The sequence below is a fragment of the Caretta caretta genome, chromosome 1 (genome assembly GCF_965140235.1).
Source record: "Caretta caretta isolate rCarCar2 chromosome 1, rCarCar1.hap1, whole genome shotgun sequence".
In the NCBI taxonomy this organism is placed as follows: Eukaryota; Metazoa; Chordata; order Testudines; family Cheloniidae; genus Caretta; species Caretta caretta.
Window position 1 is genome coordinate 219,212,974 of NC_134206.1, and position 6,000 is coordinate 219,218,973.

Here is a 6,000-nt window from a genome sequence, read left to right on the forward strand (position 1 = left end):
CCTGGTTCTCTTAGTCACATGCTTCCACTGGCCACTTTCCTCACCCAGCAGTCTCCCCTCAAAATTCCCCAGCCCTGCTTCCATCTGCAAGTCTGAGCTTTTCCCTTCAGATACCTCATGTCTTGGCCCCATAATCTGCTCAAACCCCTTCCTAAACTCAACCAGACTTTCCACCTGCATCGCCAAACCTCAGATCTTTTCCTCCATCAGCTCTATCAGGCGGCATTTCATGCAGACAAAACTCTTACCAGGTGCCCCCTCCAGGATCACGTAAATACCGCAGCTTCCACATCCAGTCATCTTCATTGTGTCTTCCACGACATGGGTCACTCCCACTGCTGCCTCTGTATCGGTCATAGCCTTCCCACCTAAATCCTGTTAATCTGGGAAACACAAACCACACCAAAACACCACCCCCCACAGCAAAACAAACCCCAACGAGCACCACAAGACAAACGCCCCTTTCACACTCCCCTGTTTACAGCTCTGTTTGCTGGCTCCTGTGCCGCTGCAGCCGTCTGTGCCGCTGCCTGACTGGCTGGCTGCCTTTTAATGACTGCATGGTCCGGTACATAAGGCACTAGACTAAGGCTTTGTCTATATCAAAACTTCTTGCATCTAAAGCCAGCGTGTAAATCTACCTCACACGAGCCTGCTATGCACTAAGGTCTTCTCTTCACAGTGGGGTAATGCACAGTGGAGGGGAGGAGACAGAGGAGGCAGCTCTGAGGAGCAGGGATCAGGCTGCACCCAGTGAGGGAGATATCTGGGTCAGGGAGTGGGCAAGGAGGCAGCTCTTGGGGACAGGGATCAGGACAACTTTAACTCTTCTCCCTTGTGCTTATGCTTTATGGTACAATCTGTAGTTACATGGACATACTATTTTTTCCATTCCATTCCAGCCTCATTCGGTGCACAAGATAGACTGTATAGATTGAATGCACTGCATGTATCCGATGAAGTGAGCTGTAGCTCAGGAAAGCTTATGCTCAAATAAATTGGTTAGTCTCTAAGGTGCCACAAGTCCTCCTGTTCTTTTTGCGGATACAGACTCACACAGCTGCTCCTCTGAAACCTGTATAGATTGAAGGTTCTTCAGGAGAAGCTGTTAACTTGCCCACTGGAATTCAGCCTTCTGGCTGATCTCCCCTTAGCAAAAACCCTTTTCCTGCCATGCAGACTACTGAATCCACTGTCCCTGGATTGAAAAGATAGTTTTGTGGCTTGTTGCTGCTTGTGCTCAGGACCTGTAAAGATACTTTAAACCAGAGGAGCAGTGATGCTTCTTGCTAGATGTGCCGCTGTTTGGGACTCTTTGAGTTTTCAGAGGCTTTCTAGACCAACTAAATTAAAAACAAAAACAAAAAAACACCACCAAAGAAACAGCCCTTCTCTTCACCTTTTGAGGCTTTTCTATGTCTTTCTTTAATGTTAAGTCAATCAAAGTCAAATCTCTGCTGGTGAGAAGGAGGATCCTCTCCAATCAACAAACCTGTGCTGGGACATGAAAAATGAACTCATATTGTGAGGTCCAAACCATTGTGAGTAAAACATTCTTTTCACATGGGAGCCTCTATTAACATAATCAACGAACTATGTTCCAGAAAATCACGGAAAAAGGTCTGGCTCTGGATTTTTCTGATCTATTTTCCTTTTTCTACATTAGTTTTTCTTCTGCATTTTCCCCTACAATCTGTCACCCCATTGTAAGCTGTTGTCTCTCTTTCTGATTCACTCTAGCCTCCTTGTCATGTTACTACAGATTTAATATCTCTCCATTCTCTCTTTCACCAGTTTCAGTTTGGCTTTTTTATTCATTTACTCCCTCCATTTTCTTTCCTTTCCCTTATGCTGTTGCTTCTCTTCCTTCTACTGAAGTAAACCTCTGTCTAATGCTGAAGGTACGTATATGCCCCCCTGCCCTTACTGTAGCATTTGAGCACCTCACAATCTTTAATGTATTTCTCCCTATAACTCCCCTGTGTTGTAATGAAGTACTATTATCCCATTTTACAGATGGGGGAACTGAGGAACACAGAGACTAAGGGTTTGTCTACATGGGAGGTATTTCCACTTATAGTTAAACCACAATAGTATAACCCCCATGTGGCACTCTTGTTCCAGTATGGAATCATAGAATATCAGGGTGAAGGGACCTCAGGAGGTCATCTAGTTCAACCCCCTGCTCAAAGCAGGACCAATCCCCAATTTTAGCCCCAGATCCCTAAATGGCCCCCTCAAGGATTGAACTCCCAACCCTGGATTTAGCAGGCCAATGCTCAAACCACTGAGCTATCCCTCTCCCCAAGTTTTAGAGTGCCTTCCAAAGCAACATCAGCTAAATTGGAAAAAGCCACTTTTATTCTGGAAAAAGAGTGTCCACACAGGGAGTGTTTTGGTGTAGCTATAAAGGTGTTCAATGAAAGTCTGACTTTCCTGTCTAGATAATCCCTATGGGCCAGATTTACAAAGGGATGAGGTATCTAAAGAGGCAGATTGGTGCCTAGTAGGATTTTCAAAAGTGCCTGAATTAAGCACCTAAAACAGGGACTGTTGCAGCAGCAGGAGAGGCTGGATTGACACCAAGCCCACAGAAAGCTTGACTGACAGCTGATTGTTTCCCAGGGGCGAGATGTGACTGGTGAGAGGGAAAGGCAAGCTGGTCGCTATGGCAACAGCTGAAGTCATCTGACTGGCTGGAGGTCAAAATGACAATTGACAACACAGGAGCAAATTAGTTTAAATCCGATGATCAAATCTAGGGAAGCCATTGGGATCACCACCTGCCCTGCAGCTTCCTCTGATATCCAGTCTTGGGGCCTGCTACACAGCTTTGCAGATGCATCTCAGTCCTGGCCTGCTGTCCCCCTGCTACTTCAGTCCGGGGCGGCCTCACAAAGCTGTGATGATACACTTCAATACTGCCCTGAAACAATCCCTTGCTATTTCTGATTTCCTGTGTCTGCATGCCCATCTGGTTAGCGTCACTAAGACTCTTTCAGACTCTTTCAGCCCGCAAAGTGGTTGAAATATAGAACAAAGTAATACAGTATATGCCTTGCCAGTGAATATGGTCACATAGATATTTACTGCCATCTGGTGGTTAGTTGAGGTATAGCTGGGATAAATACAAAGATTTTTCTCCCTATACTTTCCCATCCATTCCTTTAGAAAAGCTCCATTCTCTTCTGTTCGTTCCAGGAAACTTATTCTGTGTATAAGGTTCTTGCTCAGACCCTCATCTTTATTTGCACCAAGAATAAAGTTGCCACATTATTCTTATTTTGTGTCAAATTTGTTAGGAATGTTAGAGTCATATATTCATAGATTCCAAGGCCAGAAGGGACTACTGTGATCGTCTCATCTGACCTCCTCTATAACACAGGCCATAGGACTTCCCCAGAATAATTTTCTAGAGCAGATCTTTTAGAAAAAATTCCAATTTTGATTTTAAAATTGTCAGTAATGGAGAATCCACCACAATCCTCGGTAAATTGTTCCAGTCGTTAATTACCCTCACTATTAAAACTTCATGCCTTATTTCCAGTCTGAGCCCTGGTCTACACTAGGACTTTAGGTCGAATTTAGCAGCGTTAAATCGATGTAAACCTGCACCCGTCCACACAATGAAGCCCTTTATTTCGACTTAAAGGGCTCTTAAAATCGATTTCCTTACTCCACCCCTGACAAGTGGATTAGCACTTAAATCGACGTTGCTGGCTCGAATTTGGGGTACTGTGGACACAATTCGATGGTATTGGCCTCCGGGAGCTATTCCAGAGTGCTCCATTGTGACCGCTCTGGACAGCACTCTCAACTCAGATGCACTGGCCAGGTAGACAGGAAAAGAACCGCGAACTTTTGAATCTCATTTCCTGTTTGGCCAGCGTGGCAAGCTGCAGGTGACCATGCAGAGCTCATCAGCAGAGGTGACCATGATGGAGTCCCAGAATCGCAAAAGAGCTCCAGCATGGACCGAACGGGAGGTACGGGATCTGATCGCTGTTTGGGGAGAGGAATCCGTGCTATCAGAACTCCGTTCCAGTTTTCAAAATGCCAAAACCTTTGTGAAAATCTCCCAGGGCATGAAGGACAGAGGCCATAACAGGGACCCGAAGCAGTGCCGCGTGAAACTGAAGTAGCTGAGGCAAGCCTACCAGAAAACCAGAGAGGCGAACAGCCGCTCTGGGTCAGAGCCCCAAACATGTCGCTTCTATGATGAGCTGCATGCCATTTTAGGGGGTTCAGCCACCACTACCCCAGCCGTGTTGTTTGACTCCTTCAATGGAGATGGAGGCAATACGGAAGCAGGTTTTGGGGACGAAGAAGATGATGATGATGAGGAGGTTGTAGATAGCTCACAGCAAGCAAGCGGAGAAACCGGTTTTCCCGACAGCCAGGAACTGTTTCTCACCCTAGACCTGGAGCCAGTACCCCCCGAACCCACCCAAGGCTGCCTCCTGGACCCAGCAGGCGGAGAAGGGACCTCTGGTGAGTGTACCTTTTAAAATACTATACATGGTTTAAAAGCAAGCATGTGAAAGGATTACTTTGCCCTGGCATTTGCGGTTCTCCTAGATGTAGTCCTAAAGCCTTTGCAAAAGGTTTCTGGGGAGGGCAGCCTTATTGCGTCCTTCATGGTAGGACACTTTACCACTCCAGGCCAGTAACACGTACTCGGGAATCATTGTAGAACAAAGCATTGCAGTGTATGTTTGCTGGCATTCAAACAACATCCGTTCTTTATCTCTCTCTGTTATCCTCAGGAGAGTGAGATCTAATTCATGGTCACCTGGTTGAAATAGAGTGGTTTTCTTCAGGGGACACTCAGAGGAGCCCATTCCTGCTGGGCTGTTTGCCTGTGGCTAAACAGAAATGTTCCCCGCTGTTAGCCACAGGGAGGGGGGAAGGTTGAGGGGGTAGTCACGCGGTGGGAGGAGGCAAAATGCGACCTTGTAACGAAAGCACATGTGCTATGTATGTAATGTTAACAGCAAGGTTTACCCTGAAAGAGTGTAGCCACTGTTTTATAAAATGTGTCTTTTTAAATACCGCTGTCCCTTTTTTTTTCTCCACCAGCTGCATGTGTTTCAATGATCACAGGATCTTCTCCTTCCCAGAGGCTAGTGAAGCTTAGAAAGAAAAAAAAACGCACTCGCGATGAAATGTTCTCCGAGCTCATGCTGTCCTCCCACACTGACAGAGCACAGACGAATGCGTGGAGGCAAATAATGTCAGAGTGCAGGAAAGCACAAAATGACCGGGAGGAGAGGTGGCGGGCTGAAGAGAGTAAGTGGCGGGCTGAAGAGAGTAAGTGGCAGGCTGAAGACAGGGCTGAAGCTCAAATGTGGCGGCAGCGTGATGAGAGGAGGCAGGATTCAATGCTGAGGCTGCTGCAGGACCAAACCAGTATGCTCCAGTGTATGGCTGAGCTGCAGCAAAGGCAGCTGGAGCACAGTCTGCCACTGCAGCCCCTCTGTAACCAACCGCCCTCCTCCCCAAGTTCCATAGCCTCCACACCCAGACGCCCAAGAACGCGGTGGGGGGGCCTCCGGCCAACCAGCCACTCCACCACAGAGGATTGCCCAAAAAAAAGAAGGCTGTCATTCAATAAATTTTAAAGTTGTAAACTTTTAAAGTGCTGTACTTAAAGTGCTGTGTGGCATTTTCCTTCCCTCCTCCACCACCTCTCCTGGGCTACCTTGGTAGTCATCCCCCTATTTGTGTGATGAATGAATAAAGAATGCATGAATGTGAAGCAACAATGACTTTATTGCCTCTGCAAGCGGTGATTGAAAGGAGGAGGGGCGGGTGGTTAGCTTACAGGGAAGTAGAGTGAACCAAGGGGCGGGGGGTTTCATCAAGGAGAAACAAACAGAACTTTCACACCGTAGCCTGGCCAGTCATGAAACTGGTTTTCAAAGCTTCTCTGATGCGTACCGCACCCTCCTGTGCTCTTCTAACCGCCCTGGTGTCTGGCTGCGCGTAACCAGCAGCCAG

At 47.1% G+C, this 6,000-nt stretch overlaps 2 long non-coding RNA genes across 5 annotated transcripts in view; one reads left to right on the plus strand and one right to left on the minus strand.

The window, feature by feature from the left end:
- The window catches only part of LOC125623447 (uncharacterized), a 49,143-nt gene extending 48,467 nt beyond the window's left edge, over positions 1–676 (minus strand). For all 4 annotated transcript variants that reach the window (XR_012665281.1, XR_012665279.1, XR_012665280.1 and 1 more), the window contains exon 1: positions 249–676. This is a non-coding gene — a long non-coding RNA (uncharacterized LOC125623447). The remainder of the gene's footprint in view (positions 1–248) is intronic.
- Positions 677–3,698: 3,022 nt separating this feature from the next.
- Positions 3,699–5,638, plus strand: LOC142070637 (uncharacterized). The gene is made up of 2 exons (XR_012666577.1): positions 3,699–4,491; positions 5,080–5,638. It is a non-coding gene; the product is annotated as an uncharacterized LOC142070637 (long non-coding RNA).
- The last annotated feature ends 362 nt before the right edge of the window (positions 5,639–6,000 follow it).